The sequence below is a fragment of the Rhineura floridana genome, chromosome 12 (genome assembly GCF_030035675.1).
Source record: "Rhineura floridana isolate rRhiFlo1 chromosome 12, rRhiFlo1.hap2, whole genome shotgun sequence".
Taxonomy (NCBI): Eukaryota; Metazoa; Chordata; class Lepidosauria; order Squamata; family Rhineuridae; genus Rhineura; species Rhineura floridana.
This window is the reverse complement of record NC_084491.1, coordinates 43,378,494-43,398,684: the sequence shown is the minus strand read 5'-3', so window position 1 is coordinate 43,398,684 and position 20,191 is coordinate 43,378,494. Positions and strand designations below refer to the sequence as shown.

The following is a 20,191-nucleotide window of genomic DNA, read 5'->3' as shown; positions in this document are numbered from 1 at the left end:
AACTGATTTTATCCCCCCCCTTTTAGTTTACCTCTTTAGTCCCTTTTAATATCCCTCTCCCATACAGTATGTCTTAACTGCATTTTATGTATTTTGTCTATTTTAATGTTTTGTGTGTGTGTGTTTTATTGTGTATGATTTTGTTGTGAGCTGCCCTTAATGCCCTATTGTAGGGTAGAAGGGTGGGATAGAAATATACATAAAAGCCAAACCACAGGAGGGCGATTCCTTAATTAGGAAGTAACTAAAATGTCACAGTCGTCCTTTCAAGATCAAGATCCTGGGAGTGGTTGGACAGATGACAAGCAAAATGTCTGGCTCACCATTGGTCAATTTTCCAAAGTGAAGATAATTTGGGATAGGAACGTCTGGTTAGTTTATCACTCAAACATTGGCAAAGGGGCATCTGTCATGCTGTTGTGATATCCCTGAAATAACTGTGCCCATAATCCAGCAGAAACGCAATCAAGTTTCTTCACTTTACTGTATTTACATTTATTTATTTATTTAACAAAATTTATATACCGCTTGAATGTGAAGAACCCTAAGGGGTTTACAAAACACGTTAAAATTATTAATAAAACAGTTAAAAACAAGTAATTAAAACATATTTAAAATAATTAAAATTGCTACTGACTATTAAAACAGATCTACATTTCTGTGTCTGCAAAGGCTTGCCTGAACAGAAAATGTTTAAGTAGGTGCTGAAAGTAATACAGCGAGGGCACCTGCCTGATGTCAATAGGCAGGGAGTTCCAAAGAGTAGGTGCTGCCACACTAAAAGCATGATTTCTTACCAGTGCAGAACAAGTGTTATGTGGCATCTGTAACAGTGCCTGTTCCACAGAGCAAAGTGCTCAAGTGGGCACATATGGGGTAAGGAGGTCTCACAAGGAAACTGATCCGAAGCTGTTAAGGATTTCATGCACTAACACCTTGAACTTGGTAACAAATTGGCAATAAATTGGCAACTAGTGCATATCTCTGAGCAGAGATGTTAAATGTTGACATGGTCTCACCCCATCAGTTAAGAACAGGCTGGAGTGCTTCCACAACCTTGCTGGATTTCTACATTTAATATCTTTATTACTGGATTCAAGCCAAAAAGCGCTTTTAGCTCTGCACTAAAGAAGTTAGAGGTGCTGTTCCAAACTGCTCTCACTAGATGGTGCTCAAGTACAAGATACAGTCTGAGGGACACAGCAAACCTATTCCATTGGAGTAGTAGATACTTGCAGAACAGCTGCACAAGTGAGGAAGGGTTGGTGTTTTGCCAGGTTCCAGTGGCAAATGAGCCCACACAGCAATCACTGGCCTGATCTGGAGGCTCCACCTGGTGCAAAACACTGAGGTTAAACTGTTGATGGGGACCGATTATTGCCAGCACATATCTCCAGTGCTCAAAAGCATGCACTAGCTGCCCATAGGCTAGCAGGCCAGGGTGAAGTTTCATGTCTGAATTTACAAACCCCTTAATAACTTGGATCCAGCACACCTTAGGGACCACCTGATCCCTTACATCCTTGCCTGATCACTGAGGTCTTTGGGAGAGTCACTGAAAGTGGCCCTCCATGGTTTGGATGCATGGTTCGGATCCAATAGGAGCCAAGCATTCAGTATTGAGGGCCCAATTTTATGGAACTCCCTTCCAGTTGAGGTCAGTCAGGCTCCCTCTCTCGGAACTTCCAACACCTACTGAATACTTTTTTTAAAAAAATCCAGCAGGTATTTTAACTGAATTCTGATGGTATAATTTTAACTCATTTTTATTTTCATTGTATTGCTTTTCCTGTACACTGCTTGGAGATGAGTGTAAGTGGCATATGTTAAAATAAAAATGCACCCCAAAACACTTCATGCAACAAGCCCATATGAATTTCTGACATGCACCCAGTTTCCCTTTGACCTTGGATCTTTTCCACCTGTGAGTAACATAAGAAGGCTCCAGGGCTTATTCTAGATTCCAGAGGGGAACCCCATGACATTCTGCAACCAAGGGAGGGAAAGGCAATTCCTTCTCGGTGGAAGCGAATGGCAACCAACATGTGCCACCATCCCTCCCAAGCAATGGCAATGACAAAACAATTGATTAGCTAACAACATGACTGAGACTGCAGTTCTCTGCACACTTATTTGTATTAAGCCAAGAGAAGTAGACTGATGGCAGTGTAATTCCAATGCATGTTAACTCAGAAGTAAATCCCGCTGTGTTCAGTGGAGCTCACTCCTAGAGAAATGTGCACAGACAAGGATTGCAGTCTTATTTCTGAGCAGACCTGACATGAGGCAGCAGTGTGATGGGGCTGCAAAAAAGGCTAATGTGATTTTAGGCTGCAGTGAAAGAACCACCGTTTCCCAGCTGTGAGAAGTAACAGTTCCACTTTACTTCATGCTAGCGAGGCCTCCTCTGGAACAGCGTGTCCAGTTCTGGGCATCACAGTTGAAGAAGGATGCTATTTAAATAAATTAGAAAGGGCTCAAAGAAGGACAACAGAGATGGCCAGGATTGTGGAAAGCAAGGAAAGGTGGAAAGAATTGGGTGTGTTTAGCCTGGAGAAGAAAAGAATGAGGGAGTCATGATGATTGCTCTTTTCATTTCACACAGAAGGCGGCAAAGACTTCTCTGCTGCCGTCCCATCAGCCAGGGCTCTTCTTCCTCTCATGTTATCATTGTCATTGTTGATGTTGCTTTATTGCCTTCCACATTTATGTCTCAAGGAAATGTGCATGATATCATAAAAACAGCTATAGCCCAGAAAACCACACCAAATCAATTGAAAAACAGTGGCAGAGACCTGTTCATCCAGCTGGGATGAATTCTCCTTTTAACAAAACACTCAGGCATTCAGCTAACCAATAATCATGTACAGAAAAATAGGTCCACTGAATCAGAATGTTGTGGGCAAAAGATACTTTCAGTTTTACAAGTGTAGCTAAATTGAATGTGGTCTAGAGTTATTAATACTCATAAGTATGGCTAAAAGTTCCTTAAAAGCCAATATTTCCATTACTTTTGTCTTTGGGGAAGGAGAACAGCTAATAGTTCTTGAGCTGAGTACTCACGTTTACTTGTTCAAAAATAAAATAAAATGAGACAACAATGAAGCTTTTAAGGGCTTAAATCCACTTTATTTGCTCAAGTGCTGCACTTGAATTTTCCCTCTGGGGTTTGGCAGAAGCCTGTGGGTGCCTAACATGGGTATCTAATGACAGGAGGTGGTGAAAAGCCACACATACCATTTCTGTGGGATGCTGCAAACACGTCTGGCTGCAATATTGAACTGTACCGTGAAGTAACATGCAATGTAAGATGTCTGCTCAGGCTAGAGAGCCGAAGTGAATATGGAGTTCTGGAATGACACTTCAAATGTGGAGCTGGAATTTATAATCTGTTTTTCTCTTCCAAATTTGACTTCTTAATTGCTTTGATTTCTATCTAACTATATAATATTTTCCTAAGCTATCATGTCATCATGCTGCATCACGTGGGGACGGGGATGGTGCGGTGCCAGGTCAGCAAGTGAGGCGGGGGTGTGAGAGAAGCAAGGATGGCTGGCGGGGGGGGGCAACCGAGTGAGCAGGGCAGCCGGATGTAGGGCGGGTAAGGCAAGTGAGCAGCTGTGGAGCAGGCGACCGAGAGCGGTGAGTGGGTGGGTGTGGAGCAAGTGGGCAAGTGGCCGGGTGGCAAGTGGCCTGGGCAGGAGACAGGTAAACACCTGAAGTAGGGAGGTGACCTAGACAAGTTGCATGGAACTGAATGCAACACCATTTGCCGAGGGAGAAGCAACAGTATATGGGGTGGGGCAGTCACACAGCAGAGGGACAGGCAAGGAGCGCTGGTGGGCCCCTGGCTGGTGACACCGGGAGGAATTGTGAGTGGGGTTGGCGAGGGAAGTGTGGTGCCTGGAGACATCTGGGGGCATTTGCAAGTGCCTGAGGGTTGCATTTGTGAGTATATGTGTGTTTCAGAGTCCCTGTGTGTGTGTTTGTGTGAGTATGTAAGTGTGTGTATGTGTGTTGGGAATGCCTGGGGGGGAGTCCCCCATTTGTGTGTGTGTGTGTTTGTGTTTGGGAGTGCCTGGTGTGTGTGTGTGTATTTGGAGATGACTGGTGTGTGTGCCTTTGGGAGTGCCTGGGGTGTGAGTGCTTGGGGGGGGGTTGGTGAGCAAACTGAGCAGGGGGACAGAGCACCCCTAGTATAGAATACTTGGGGAAGGCCCATATAGCTCACATGAGTATCCTCTTTGCAGGCAGAAGATTCCTGGTTCAATCCCCAGCATTTCCAGGTAGGGCTGGGAACGTCCCTTGTTTGAAAACATGGGGAGCTGCTGCCAATCAGTGTAGACAACACTGAACTAGTTGGACCAAAAGTCTGACTCAGTATAAAGCAGCTTTCTATGTTCATATGTTCCTATGGAACCTAGTAAACTACCGTTGCATATCAGTTATCAAATACTTTGACTGCATGTCAGAAAGGAAATAAATAAATACGAAGCACCTCAGCTCTACACAGTCAAATGCTAACTACTGTTGCATGCTGAACTGCTTTCAGCTCTCCTAGGCACCCTGCCGACTATTTTATTTGACTATTATTCCTCCTCTTCCTCACGTCCTCCTGTGGTGATTTCAAAGCATTTTTGCTCTTGCGTCTCTTGCTCGAATTCAGCTCTGCTGTCACAAGAAGCCAGCGACTAACTCTTATAAGTGTTGCAGCGTAGCAAAAAGCACCTGAGTGAGCTTTGTGTGCTTGAATCCTTGCGAGATATTACACCTTCCCTGGAATTAGTCAGACTGAGACTTTAAGCTTCAAAATAAGAAATAACTATTCTGGAAGTACATACTTGATAGGAAAGGGTTCTACATCTAGCTAACTAGCTAAGTTGGAGACGCAAACACTAAGCATAGTGTTTGCCCTCATGCTGGCAGGAGACAGACAAAGAGAAGATGTCCTCTCCCTCTCAAGAGAATGAAGAAGAAACCGGAAGATGTGGTCAACATCCTGAGAATATCAGTCTAACAAGAAGGAAGAGTCAGCAGGAGATCAAAGGATAGGTATAGCCTTTCAATCAGGAGGTCTGCTCTCTAGCTACCCTTTTTAACCCCATGCAGACACAATCCACCAGTTCGAGTTGAATCATTCCAACAATGAGATGATTTTTCAGTTGCACGGAAGGCCAGTTTTATCCACTTTCTTTTAAAATTGTGCTATCTTTTATTCCTAGTTTTCAGGAATATAAAACTTTACTGCATTTGCTGCAAACCTTCATACTGCGCCTGGCCATTTACAGCTCCCTCTCTGCAGATATATCTTACACATAAATAAGGCTTTCATCTCTCCAGCACTTGTCTAAGAACCCGCAGGGGCTCAGAGCAGTTTCATTCATGGATCTTTGCCTATAAAACTTTCTGTCATTCATATCAAGTCTCCATATTGGCATTGCTCTGCATCATCTAACCGGTTTCCTGATGGAAGCGCCCAGCTCCTTGGGAAGAAGCAGCAGAATAATTTTGCTAAGGAGGTCATGGCTGAGATGCGCAGAAGGACCCAAATAGACTAGGCTGACAATACCTTCATTTCTACCAGTAAAGGAATCATCTGTGTTAGACGTTATTGGATGTTTTATTGCTTGGGGTTTGCCACCCTGAGATCCTTTGGGAGGAAGGGAGGAATATAAATTTAATAACTAAATAATAAAACCTTTTCACATTCTTTATTTCTTTTCGTTTCCTTATATTATTTTAAGCTTTTTAATTGATTGTAAGTCATGCTGGGTTCCCTTTTGTGAAGAAACAGCAGCCGATAAATTTAATTAATTAAATAAATAAATATTCAAGAAGTTTTAAATTTGCTCTAATGGAGACAGCGGCAGCCCTGACTGGACACATAAACCAAGTAGATGTTTTGAGGACAAGCAGTGTTTTAGGGCACCAGTGATGAAGCAACGTATCCCCTAAGTTGGTGCATTCCCAAATTCTCAAGGGACATACCCCTCGGACTGCATGCTAAAAGCACTCAAAAACTGCTGGGCATTTATACAATGCTTTTGAGTGTTCAGAGCACTTCACAACATCCTCTTGAAGAAGTCCATACAACAACTCTGTAAGGTAGGCACTATTATCCTGAATATTGGAGGCGGACGGCAAGAGAGAGGCTTGCCTAAGGCCATCTAGTGAGTTCAGGGCAGAGGTGAGATTCAAGCAAGGGATTTTCTGACTGGTCTCCCAGTCAGCACCAGTTCTAATTCTAGCTGTGAACTTTCCTCTTTGCAAACGTTGGCTGTTTGTAGTGGTCCTCAGTTTTGCTTGTGAACTTTACCATTCCCTCTGGTACCACAAGCATGCATAGGATTGTAGCCTTGCAACACAATCCTATCCCTGTTTGCTCAGAGATGGGAATGGGGGAGAAATCTGATTCAGTTCACATTCAAAGCCGGATCTATCGAATTCACATTTTCCAGACAATACTGAAAGGCAGCCATCCTTCAAAATTCACATTTATCCAAATTTTGCAATGCAGCTCTCCACCCAAATAATGTTTACAAGAATGTATATATTAGTAGAAAGGGTGCATTAAAAATGAATGTATCCGTGAAAATTGCTTGCAAAAATGTGCACATCAGTCAAAACTACATACAAAACTGTGTTTATTAGGAGAAATCCATTCTAAAATGCTGAAGAATGTTCATGCGGCTTCTTTCTTAAAAATTGCAATTTGCTGCAGAAATGTGGAGAACTGAATTTAAGATTTGAGAAATGAGAAGCGGACAGAACCGAAATGGACAGCTGCACCCCCAATCCAGTGTTAGCCATGTGCAGAGGAGACCCTCTGACGTTAATGGACGTGACTCACTTAGGTCCATGAATTTCAGTGGGTCTGATTTGAGTAGAAAATTGTAGGCCCATTGACTTTGGTGGGGCTTACTCCCAGGAAAATGGGTACAGGATTACAGCGAGTTATCTTCCCCCCCCCAAATTAAAACATCCCAAACAATGTAGCTTTTCCTCATGAGGAAAGTGCTCTCTAACCCTCTGATCATGTGGGGTTTCACTTTGCTACACCTTTTCTGCCATTTTGCATTCTGTTCAAGATTTGGTGTGGGGGTGTCCATGCAAAATGTTCCAAAAGTGGCTTCTCTTTATTTGTTTGTTCATTTCAGAATTTATAAACTGGTCTAGGCACATATCTGGGTGGTGTACAGAAATAATGTCTAAAACATAAAACTGATCGTAAAACAGTGTCAAAACATAGAAGCCAGCAAGGATTTAAAAAAAAACCTCAGAAATAAAATGGTCTTATTTGGAAATGCTTGGAAGGAAAAAAAAGTTTCCAGTGTCGAAAGCATAACAATGTTAGGGCTTGCTTCACTTCTAAGGAATGAGAATCCCAGAGAAGTGGCATCACAACAACGCTAAAGTATATAAAAGCATTCTGGTAACTGGCATGTTTAAAATTAAATTGCTTTGGGATGAAGAGTTGAATGACCTCGCATCATGACAGCCCATCTCCTTTCTGTCAAATGGGCCACTAGCACCCTGCCACTCCTCTGCAGTGCTAGGGGGAACCCTCTTTCCTTCTTGCTGATGCAGCAGCGGCACCTTGAACTATGTGTTGATCTGACCATGTGAGGAGGTAGAACAGGTGGCGGGCCTGCCTTTTTGCATAAGGCCTCATGATGATAAATGACTCCGCCTCATGGAAGGAGTCCCAACACGCTTGCAGCCTTGTTTACCGAGAGCTGTAGCGTCCCCTTCGCTCTTGCTTGGCACAAGGAGTCAAGAGGGATCCTGCCTACAGCAGATCTTTCCTACAGATAGAGCTGCTAGACTCATTGCAGTGGCTGGACGAGGAAGCTTTGAGAGCAGAGCAGGGCACTGCCTGCCCACTTCATTCCTATGAGCTGCAGAAATGCCTTCTCAAGAGCAATGATGTCAAGCTTTGGTTAAGATAGACTGGCGAGATTCTTGAAGGACGAGAGGCACAGAGAGCAGCCGGAAGCATGCTTGCAGGGAAGGGCACAGGTGATTTTGGTTCTGTTTCTTCATTTGGTTCACTCTACCCATCAAGCTAGTCCTCCGCAGTCCCACTTTAGTGAGGATAATTTATTTATTTATTTGCATTTATATCCTCCCAAAGGAGCTCAGGATGGCAGAATTAAATTCCAGGGCTGAGGTATGCACTGGTTGCCAGACGAGTCTGGCACATTTGTATCATTTTTTCCTTCCTCTGCATCAGGGCTGAGGGGACAATGCTTCTTGGTCCTTTTCAGACTGCAGAGCTCATCTATTCTGGCTGTATATAGGGCTGTAAGAGGGCATCAATTTCCATTTCAACTCCTGTTCATCGCATGCAGTGCTGTTTCTATTCTGCTGCAGTTTGGCTTCTGACGAAAACCGACGTTATTCATCTCAGTGCCCGCTATGATGGAATTTTACATTATTTATTTATTATTTAAATTTGTATGCCGCTTTTCCATATAAATATGCTCAAAGCAGCTCACAACAGAACAACAAATATGTAAATCAATATATCAATTCAACAGCAATCAAATACAGTCAAATCATTTCAAAACATAACAACACCTAATTACATTATTATTATGTTATCCCACCCATTCATTTCAGTGCAAAGGAAACACAGTGCAAATGGGGGGAAGGATGTATCATTTCTGGACCAAAATCAATAACAACAGTGAATACTGTTTGTATTCGCTGGATTGATTTCTGTTCCACACATGGGACAAATAAGCTAATGTTGGCAATTTCTGCTCCCATTTCTGTTGGAATTCTCTGACATCCCTAGCTGCATCACAGAGCTTCTGTGCTTTTCCAACAGCCTTCAGTTAGAGTTGGTGCTGGAAAATGCATCATCAAGGAGACAGTTTACATATGGATGCCTGGTATTTGCTCAAGAGCTCTGCTTGCACCTGAGCCTGTCTAGATGTCCTATTTGGTAGGAAGGAATCAGCCTTATACCAAGTCAGACCATTAGTCCATCTAGCCCAGTACTATCTGCACTGACTAGTAGCAGCTGTCCGATATTTCACACAGTGTTATCAACCAACCTTACCTGGAGATGCTGGGGATTGAACCTGGGACCTTCTGCATGCAAAGCAGATGTTCTACCACTGAGTTATGGCCCTTCCAATATTTTACTCAGGTCAAAATGGCTAGTGATATTGGAGAGATGGGGAGAGGGAGAGGGAGATGGTGGCCTGAACTCTGTGATTTGGCTAGTTCACTTGAGTCAGAAGAGATCTTTTCAGTCAAGTGGGACCTTAATGACTGCAGTTAGCTCTGGTGGAACTCCAGACCAAAACACTGGCCATTGCTCTGCAACCCCAGGGCTAAGGGTGCAGATGCATCTCTGCAAATAGGAACCAATCCGCCAAACAGGGCCTGTGAAATAAAACTTTCTCAGTCAGCGCAGGATGCCGCCACTGAGCCAAACGATTTTGCGCAGATGGTGGAGAGATAAATGATGCCACCTTTTTACTGTAGCGCTTGGGCCATAATTTGTACCAGGCATTTATTAGATGCAGTCTTCCCTTTTTTTGTGGGGCTCTGTAGCTCCAGACAACTGCAGCGAGCGAGGTAGGAAGCGGAACCCGACGTTAATAATCTGGCCGGCACTTCAACCCCTCTCCATTTCTCTCCTCCAATTTTCTCCTGTGACAATTTATAGGTTAGTTTGATGCTTGAATAGCTGTGTCTCTCCAGTAATATGTATTCTCTGTAAGTATTCCCTGCTGTGGCGTATCCTAAAAGAACTCCATCAAATAATTATCTACCTTTTTTTTATTCACAGCCTTTTCACTCGATCTGCATCACTATAAAATATTCCAATGGGTTGTTTTTTTTCCCTTTTAGCACACAGGCTTTCTGTGATTGTAAGGTGTATTTATGTAAAATATTAAATCCCCCAATGCCGTTCTCTGTCTTGGCACTTTTGCTCTTTGGACTCTCCAGCCACTGTTAGACATTTTTGGCTGTCTCCCATCTCATCAACGTTGCGCAGCACAATTAGAACGGCCATTAAAATGGTTCTGGGTACACGGAGATTAAAACCACCAGGTTGCACTTTCCTGTGGGGTCCCACAACATGTTGAGAAAAACCTTGGAAGGCTTGGTCCTGTGGCTTACTGGGCAAGGAAAAAAGTAGAGAGGCACCCAGGAAAGAGATTCCACAATCTCACCCTATCTTGCACTTGATGCAAGGCCAAAATATTCAATCCATAGTTTTTTGGCAGTTTTGGAGAGGTGGGAATGCAGAAAGGGAAGGCAAATAATGACTTCATTTTGGGAAGGGTGAATTCTAAACCTGAAAGATCATTTTACCCTTTATATAGCCAGTCGATCATTGCAGTCTGCAGGTGGAGGGCCTCCTGTGGATACCGTCTTATAAGAAGGTCTGTTCCACACAACATAGGAAGTGGACTTTTAATGTAGTGGGACCGATCCTTTGGAATTCCCTACCCTTAAATATTTGACAGGCGCCTTCTCTCTTATATTTTCAGTGCCTACTGAGGACTTTCCTCTTTCAAAAAGCCTTTTAAGTAGAGACCTTATCCTAGTCTGCATCTGTGTTGGGAACTGCTTTTCATCATTTTTTAAAGCTGTTTTTTTAAAAAATAACAACCCAGTTTCTACAGATGTTTTGCTTTAATATGTCTTAAAGTCTTGTGTTTTTAAGATGTTTTTGAGTGCTTTTAGTGTTTTTGGTTGCAACCCTGGGCTCATCCTCAGAGGAAAGGCGGGATATAAATTTGATAAATAAATAATAAACATTAAGGACTTAAGTACAGCCTTGTTGGATCAAGCTAAAGGCCTGTCTAGTCTGAAGCATCCTGCTGTCATAGTGGCTTCAGGGATGCCTGTGAGAAACCCAGAAACAAGACTTGAGCAGAACAGCACTCTCTCCAACTGGTCTTCAGACGCATCCTGTCTGTGATACTGGAGGTTATGTAGCCATTGACAACCTCTATGAATCCTCTGTGAACTCAGTCACACCCTCTCACTCATTGTGGTTCCCAACAACTAGTATTCAGAGAGGCATATTGGCTCTCTTACTGGAAGTAATATATGGCTGTCATGACTGGTAGCCATTCATAGCCTTATCTTCTATGAATTTGGCTACTCCACTTTTAAAGCCATCGAAGTTGGTGGCCAATTCCACAGGTTAACTCTATGCTTTGTGAAGGTCTTCTTCTTGCCTGTCCTGAATTTCCCAACATCCGGCTTCATTGGATGAATCCAGATTATGCGGGAGGGAGAAAAACTTCTATCTTCATTCTGCATATCATACATCATTTTATACGTTGCTATTCTCCACTTCATCCCCCGTTCCTATGTTTCTGTCTGTTGAATTATGCACTTCTCCTGATTTTGCATTGCAGTTTCAGTCTCAAAACAAATCAGGAGTGTAGTCATCCATGATCTCAGGGCGTCTTAGACCCCTTACTTATTTGGAAGCAGGGTCCCAGCACGGTCCCTATGTCTCCACCGTCCTATGAGCCAATCAACATGAAAGGGGAGTGTGTTAGCCACTGAGAAGACTCTTCTAACATCCTTCCTTGTCTGTTTTTTTGCTGATTGGAGCCAATCAGAGTGAAAGGAGATGAGTCAGCCACTGAGAAGATTCTTTTCAGTAGCTGACACTCTCCCCCTTTCATGTTTATTGGTTCCTAGGGATGTCTGTTGTTGTGGGAAAAGGCATTAATAAGGACCTAATTCTCAACCCAGCAGCAAAAAAGGGCAGGAGATAGTGTGGCTGTGACTATCATGAAAGGACCCTGCACTTCTGAATTTGCCACTGCACTATTGCAAAGCATAGACACAAAGATAGCAGGTATACAAGAGTGTATATAAAATCCATACAGTTTACATGTGGGGGTTTTGTGTGTGTTCTTTTGGAAAGTCTGTAAAAAAAACCCAAGATGGAACAGACCTATGACTGAGCACCAATGAACCTGACATGGAACAGATGGAGGCTAGGCCATCCAGCCCAATCCTGAAATACAAGGTGGAGGTCTGTGAAGAAGGAAGTTCTCAAAATCTGGGTCCTCCCTACTCATTTTTTGAAACAGAACCAAGCACCTCCACACTTCTCCTTGCTGCTTCCCCCTTAATCTCTGTCTGCTTGTTGCTTTCTCGATGTTTTTCTTTTCACCAGGAAGTAGAAATGTAAATTTAAGCATAGGAAACACATGAAGGTTAGAGCAGGACAGGATAGGATAGGATAGGAAACACAGGAAGCTGCCTTATACTGAGTAAGATCGTTGCTCCATATAGTTTAATATTCTCTACACAGACTGGCAGCAGCTCTCCAGGGTTCCAGGCAGAAGGATATCTCAGCTTTACCTGGAGATGCTGCAAGGGATTGAACCTGGGATCTTCTCTGTGCAAATCGTGTGCTTGCCCACTGAGCTATGCAGGCCTGGCACCAGCGGCTGGCCAAGTTGGGCACCGGCCGAGGGCCCTTGCAGCTGACAGGGACCCCTGCTGCTGGGGCTGGGTGGGTTAGCTCCTGCTTCACAATCTGCACTAGCATGAGGTCACAGAGCATGCACCCAGCGAACGCATGCTGGCACAGATCACGGAGCGGGAGCAACTCTCCTAGGCACCGCTTCCCCACCACAGGCATGGGCTGGCTGCACCACTTCCCATCTTGCTGCATCAGTGCACTGCTCTGATGTGCACTGCCCTCAACGTGCCCCGATGCCATCTTGGGTGAGGGGAGATGTATGCACACACCGCGATAACACACTCAGGTGGATGGGCCTATTTAATCCTCCGGTGGTGGTAGCAGCAGTAGTGCTGCTGTGCAGAGCCTGGAAACGTTACTTTTTTGAACTACAACTCCCATCAGCCCAATCCAGTGGCCATGCTGGCTGGGGCTGATGGGAGTTGTAGTTCAAAAAAGTAACTTTTCCAAGCTCTGCTGCTGTGTTGCCGCCACCACCTTCAAGAGCCTGCTGCAATCTGGTGCCGGCCCTGGAGCTATGGCCCCTTTTATCCTATACAGATTAAAGTTCCCCATATGAAACCTGTTGTGCTTGTGTGTATATACACCACAAAAGGACAGACACTCAAAACTCAACATGCAAGCCATCAACAGAAAGAGAAGCGAGGGCAGTGGGAGGAGGAAATGACAGTGCAGCCAGCAACCTTGGATATAAATTTATTTATTTATTATTTGATTGATATCCCGCCCTTCCTCCCAGTAGGCGCCCAGGGCGGCAACACATTGCCGTTTCTACGTGTCCTTTGTGGTTTGCCTTTGTGGATGCCATTTGCTCCTGCCCTGTTTGCTTCTCATTTCTTAATTGTTCTTATGACTGCCCATGCCCAGCCTCATCAATAAGGCTTATAAGAACTTGCTTGCATGTGCAGGAGAGGAGAGTCTTCTTCAAGGCTTCCTAAGAAACCACACCCAGATTTGGCAGCTTTAGATCAAATGACGATGGGCCCATCTACATCCACTCTTCCCAGGGAGACCCGCTTGGCACCAAGTTTGCCATCATTTCGGCACCAGACAAATATATTTTTTGTTTTCCAAGCTTTTGGGCAGCACCAATGATTGGATGTTTTTACTCTGATTATGTTTTTAACTATGTTTATGTAATTTTAGTACTGTAAAAAAAATTTTGTAAATTGCTTCGGGCCTTTTTGTTGAGAAGCAATTCATAAATTTAATAAAGTAAAAAACGAGCCTAAATCTCAGACTAAGGAAGCACTCTCCATTATACATTCAGCTAGTGGTGGTGGACTTTTCTGTGGTCTGGCTCTTGAGAAGCAGTCAGGTTTATCAGAGGTTTTCAAGACATTCACCAGCTGGAAAGAAAAAAAACTGTCCTCTAAAGCTGGAGCGGCTATCCTGGGGGGCTGATCTGGTCCCAAGCAGATTGTTCTGGTCTCAGAAGACCCTACTAATTTTGGCATCGTTGAAAAAGAAAAGAAGACATAGTATTGAGTTAAGCCCCCTTGATCACAGTAGGACTTAATTCTATGCCCTGTGCATGCATCCAAGCATGTGAGAATGTGGGATGGCTATCCCTACCAAAGGCATGTCACCCTGGAGGGCTGGTCAAGAGTAAATGCAACCTTCAGGCCCAAAATGGTCAGACATCCCTGACTTAAAAGTACTTTAAATTGTGCAATTGGAATGGATAGCACGCATGCACGCACAGACACATGCACACAAACAACCTTTCTCACTCCCACACAACAATCAGGTCCTTGAGCTCAGTCCCCAGCCCCTAGGAGGGCAAGAGTTATGGATGACTCCACTGCCAAGTAATAAATGAGGCTCATGCAATGCACCCAAAATGGTGCCATGCTGAAAGGGCCCTTATCCTGGGCCATCATCCCACCAGAATCTCTTTCTAGTTTACTGTTGTTTTAATCGTTTTTAAAATGTTTTTAATTAATTCCTTTTTTATATAACTTTAATGTTTCTTGTGAACCGCTTAGGGTTTATATATATGTGTGTGTGTGTATAACGGAGCAGTATATAAATAATTTTTTTAAAGGAGATTGTCCGAAGGGGGCATCCTTCCCCAGCCAGGTGCCCTCCAGATGTGTTGGACTACAACTCCCATCAGCCACAGAGCCAACACAGCTGTGTTCCCGTCAGCCCCAACCCTGACACCATACAGCCATGCTGGCCGGGGCTGGTGGGAGCTGTAGTCCAAAACAGCCAGAGGGCACCACCAGGCTGTCTTAAGGAACGATGTCCTATAAATTCAAGCTGCAACATTTTATTTATTATTTGATTTATATCCCTTCCTCCCAGCAGGAGCGGCTAACAGGGAGCCCTGCAAATGTTATTGGACCATCTCCCATCAGCCTCAGCCAGGGTGATGACTTCTCAGGGATTATGGGAGTTGGAGCCCAACAACATTTGGAGGACCACAGGGTCCCCACCCCTGCTTTAGGGAGGTAATGACAGGAGGGCATCTTTGCATTTAGGCAATGGGCAACCTGCCTGCTGCTTGGCTGCATACTGTATAGGATGCGGCCTGGGCCAGCTGTCTATCAGATTGTCTGATCATTTCTTCCCAGAGATGAAGCCTGTTTCCTTTAGGAGAACAAACACATACCAAACCTCCCACCTGATTCTGAGGACGCTCCTAAAACATTGTGCCTTGCTCTGTTCTTTCCCACTGCAGGGCTGGGCTTGCACCTCGGGCCTGTTCCTATGAGCATCCTGGAGATCAGTCAAAGTCACACCTTCTTAGACACTGACACGTGCTTCTCATGCTATTCTCAAAGGGAGGTGTTGTCTGTGTGCAAATTGCTCAAGAGGTCAGAGAACATTCCTAGAACTTCCCACCCATTTGCCAGAAGCCTCCAGGTGCAAATGTCCTTATTTATGTTACATCTTATCCAACTGCAAAATTTGTATTTCATCTTTCCAGCCAAATCTGTCCATTTTGTTTTCTCTCACTTTCTCATTTTCCCTACTCTTAGGTTCAGTTCTCCACATTTTCACACCAGTTGGTCATTTAAAAAGACAAACAAAAAACAAGTCCTCATGAAAATTCAGCAGCATTTTAATGCAGAATTCTCATATGCACATGTTTGTATGTAATTATGCCTAATTTTAATAATAAAATAATAAATTTTATTTCTAAGTCGCCTATCTGGCCGTATGAAACGGCCACTCTAGGCGACGTACAAAAGAATAAAATAACATATAAATACAAATGAACAGCAACTCTACATAATCAAAACCCACCCACATCTTTACAGAATAAAACGAGATTACCCAAAAGTCCCATAGGCCCGCCGAAACAGCCAGGTTTTCAATTCTCGGCGGAAACCTGCCAGGGAGGAGGCATGGCGGATATCATAGGGCAGAGATTCCAGAGGGTGGGGGCCACAATCGAGAATGCCCTCTCTCTGGTCCGCACCAGCCTAGCTGTTTTAACTGGCGGGACCGAGAGAAGGTCTTGTGAGGCTGATCTCGTCAGGCGGCATAATTGGTGATGCTGGAGGCGCTCCTTTAGATAAACTGGAGGCGCTCCTTTAGATAAATTTTACCATTGTTTCAAAGCATTTTCTCCTTATATAATACATTTTTGCATGTTATTTTAACTAATATATTCATTTTATGCCCATTTCCCTAAAATATATGCATTTTCGTAGAAATTACTCGGCTGGAGAACTGCATTGCAAAATTCAAAGAAGTGCAAAATTTCATGTTTCAAGAAGCGTATTGTTTCAAAAAGTGTGGATTTGGTAGGTTCATCTCTGAACGCAAACTGAATGAAATTTCTCCCCCATCCCTAATCATGGCTGCTTCTAGTTATGCCCACATGTGTGCACACACATCACACACAGCAGTGGTGAGCATTTCACCAGCAGCAGCAAAGGGAAGCACATCCCTTCCTGAGACCAACAGCTATCAAAGTCTTTGCTGCCACCCTGCCCTGCCTGTGGTCCACACGCCTGCATGGCGGTTCAACCTTTGAATGTCACCTGAGCTCTGCCACTGTGTACAGCCTGGAGCTAGCAGAGCTCAACGGCCCTATCTTATGTTGCTGCAAGGCTTCTGAAGGCCTTGTCCTTGGCTTAGTGCTGTGCTGCAGATTTATTCCATGTTTGTTAACCCTTCTCCATCAGTGGATGAGAAAAGAAATTGCATTCAAAAATTATCAAAAGGTGAGAGAAAAGTTTGGTAAATTCCCTTGGGTGGGCTGCAGGTTTCTGTTGCGCTTACCTTGATTTCAAGCTGGCCAAGGAGTGCTTATGGGGGTCTTTTCTTTCATTCTACAAATATTTTTTTCCAGTGGTCTGCATTTCTCAGCTTTCCAAGTTGCCTATCATTCCTGAAAACCCCAAGACATCCTCAGGTGAGCTTTCCTGTAAGCTGAGGAAGCCAGGGAGAACCCAAGAAGCACCCTGTAGCTGGATCAGCCCAATGTCCTATCTGGTCCAGCATCCTGTTCTCACGATGGGAAATCAGATGCCTTTGGGAAACGTGCAAGCTGGACCTGAGCACAAGGTGACTCTCCCTTCCTGCAGTGCCCAGCAACAGGTATTCAGAAGCTCCTTCTGACACTGGGGGTAGACCAGAGCCATTGTGGCCTTTTGTCTAATTATCTTTTAAAGCCCTCCAAGCTGGTGGCCTTCATGGCCTCTTGTAAGAGCAAATTCCATCATTTAACTATGTACTGTGTGAAGAAGTACATTCTTTTGTCGGTCCTGGTTCTTTTGTCCAACCTACAGCTTCATTGGATGTCCCCGAGTTCTTGAGAGGCGAAGAAGAAATGTTTCTCTGCCCACTTTCTCCATGCCATGCATAATTTTATACACGTCTATCATGTCATCTCTTACTTGCCTTTTCTTTAAACTAAAAAGCCCCACACGCTTTCTTCACAGATTATGATTATGATTATTTATTGGTGCCCCCCAAATTATGGAATGATCTCTCTGACGAGGTGTGCCTGGTGCCAACAGTTATCTTTTCGGTGCCAGGTCAAGACTTTCCTCTCCTCCCAGGCATTTTAGCATGTGTTTTTAATTTTTTTTTTAAGTGTTTTTAAATTTGTATATTTGTGTGTTTGTTTTTAATGGTTGTAAACCGCCCAGAGAGCTTCGGCTATAGGGTGGTATACAAATGTAATAAATAAAATAAATATTCTTCATACATGAGTTGCTCCATCCCTTTGATTATTTTGGTTGCCCTTTTCTGAACCTTTTCCAACTTTACAATATTTCTTTTTAGGTGACATGACCAGAAATGCACACAGTTTTCCAAATGTGGTTGCAGCATAGATTTATTTTTTATGATGGCATTATGATTTTGGCAGTTTTATTTTCAGTTACTTTCCTAATGATCCTTAGCATGAAATTTGCCTTTTTCACAGCTGCAGCATGCTGGGTTGACATCGTCATCGAACTGTCCTCAAGGTCTCATTCCTGGTCAGACACAATGAGTGTATATGTGAATTTAAGATTATTTGCACTTTACACTTATTTACACTTATTGCATTTCCCATTTTAAGGCCCACTCACTCAGTTTGGAGAGGTCCTTTTGGAGCTCTTTGCAATCCCTTTTTGTTTTAGCAATTCTGAACAATTTAGTATCATTGGCAAACTTGGCCACCTCACTGCTCACCCCTAACTCTAGATCATTCATGAGCAAATTAAAAACCACAGGTTCCAGTGCTGATCCTTGGGGGGAGAGCTCAGCTTTTACATCTCTATTATCCCTGTTTGGAGAACTGTCCATTTATTCCTACTCTCTGCTTCCTGTTACTTAGCCAGTAGCTGATCCAAAAGGCATCCTCAGAAGGCTTTGGGGAGGTACTTTGTCAAAAGCTTTTTGAAAGTCCACAAACACTGTGACTGTCTCAACCCCACACTCACCAAAACGATAAAGAAATTCTAAACTGCCCTTTGGGAGAGGCAGAGAAAAAGAAGCCTTGTTCATGAGAAAGGAGAGCATCTGTGAAACCAGAGGGCAGGTTTTGGTACAGCATTTCTCGGACTAGGCTCTTTTTGTTTTTTGGCTTGGAAAGAAAAGTCACAGCATCATAGGAAATCAGGAAGCTGCCTTATACTGAGTCAGTATTGCCTCCACACTGACTGGAAGCAACTCTCCAGGGTTTCAAGCAGGAATCGTTCCCCAGCCCTACCTGGAGATGCTGGCGATCAGTAGCATAGTGGCAAATTCAGAAGTGCAGGGTCCCTTCATGTTAATCACAGCCATACCTCCCCCCTTTTTTTGCTGCTGGGTTGCGAATGAGATCCTTGCTAATGCCTTCTGCCACAACAACAGATATCCCTAGGAGCTAATAAGCGTGAAAGGGGAGAGTGTTAGCTGCTGAGAAGAGTCTTCTCGGTGGCTGACCCACCTCCTTTCACTCTGATTGGCTCTGATCTGAAGGAAAGGGTAAGGAAGCATGTCAGAAGATGCTTCTTCATGGCTAACACACTCCCCTTTCATGCTGATTGTCTCATAGGATGCTGGAGACATTGGGACCCTGCTGGGACCCTGCTCCCCAAAAAGTAAGGGGTCTAAGACCCCCTGAGACCCTGGACGACTACACCCCTGCTGGCAATTGAACCTAGGACTTTCTATGACCCCGGCCACAGGGGCAATGCCCAGTGATGGGGACCTGCAAATGGAACATTATCCAGGGCTTATTTTTTAATCTCTTCCCAAGGGTTGATTTAGGTGGCTGAAAAATCAAATCATCTCCAGGAGAACACCTAGCAAGGGTTAACTGCATGTACAAAACGGATTGTGATTTTTAGTAATTCAGTATAATCACAGTCTAGCAGCAGGTTGCTTTTGCAGCAGGAGGGTATGGAATTATTTTCTGGAGTTTGCAATATAGAACTTAAATTAAGCCTCAGAAGTCAGAGGAGCTCCATCGCATCTCTAATGCGGTGCTAAATTCTCAGCAGCACAGCCTTTGTATTAAAGCCTTTGCTAGCAATTAGGTTCATTAACTATCACAATACCTTATTTATTATGTGGCATGCCATATGGTTTCCCAACTAAAGAATGGCACCCGCTCCAGCGCAGACCATTTGGCATCATAAAAGTGTTAAACAAATAACGTTACGGCTCTCGGGGGCAAAAGGACTCTCTAGGATGGTAGGTCAGGAGCAGCAGGAGGGAATATGGAAACATTTTTCTTCCATGGAGGAGATAAATAATTCCTCCAGACCGGCAGGGTCCCCAGCTTGCTTAACAGAAACGCAGGTTCATAATGGACTTGCCAATATTTGCAGTAGGTGATGGTGTCACTCATCGTGACCCGTTCCCACATGTTTCCACCTCCACATCTCTAGCCAGTGTACCATGCCTCCTGCTTGAAAGCCATTTAAAATGAGCAAAGCAAGACTTGAAATGGATACTCTTCCACCAGAATTCAAATCCCTGCTGCTCAAGGGAATCATAGGTCAGTGGTAGGGAACATGCTTTGTATGCAGAAGGTTCCTGGTTCAATCCCTGGCATCCCCAGGTAGGGCTAAAGGGATGGAGAGCCACTGCCAACCAGTGCAGACTGCATGGACCTAGATGGAACAATGATTTGATTCACTATAAGGCAGATTCCTGTGCTCTCATTGGGGGGGGGCATCACTCAGTAGCAGAGCACATGCTTCATCATCATCATCATTGTTTATTTGTATGCCGCCGTTCCATAAGAATTTATGCACAAGGCGGCTCACAACA

The 20,191-nt window shown here is 44.1% G+C and overlaps 1 pseudogene; it reads right to left on the bottom strand.

The window, feature by feature from the left end:
- Positions 1-12,721, bottom strand: part of LOC133368351 (NXPE family member 4-like) — a 38,458-nt pseudogene extending 25,737 nt beyond the window's left edge.
- Between the last annotated feature and the right edge of the window lie 7,470 nt (positions 12,722-20,191).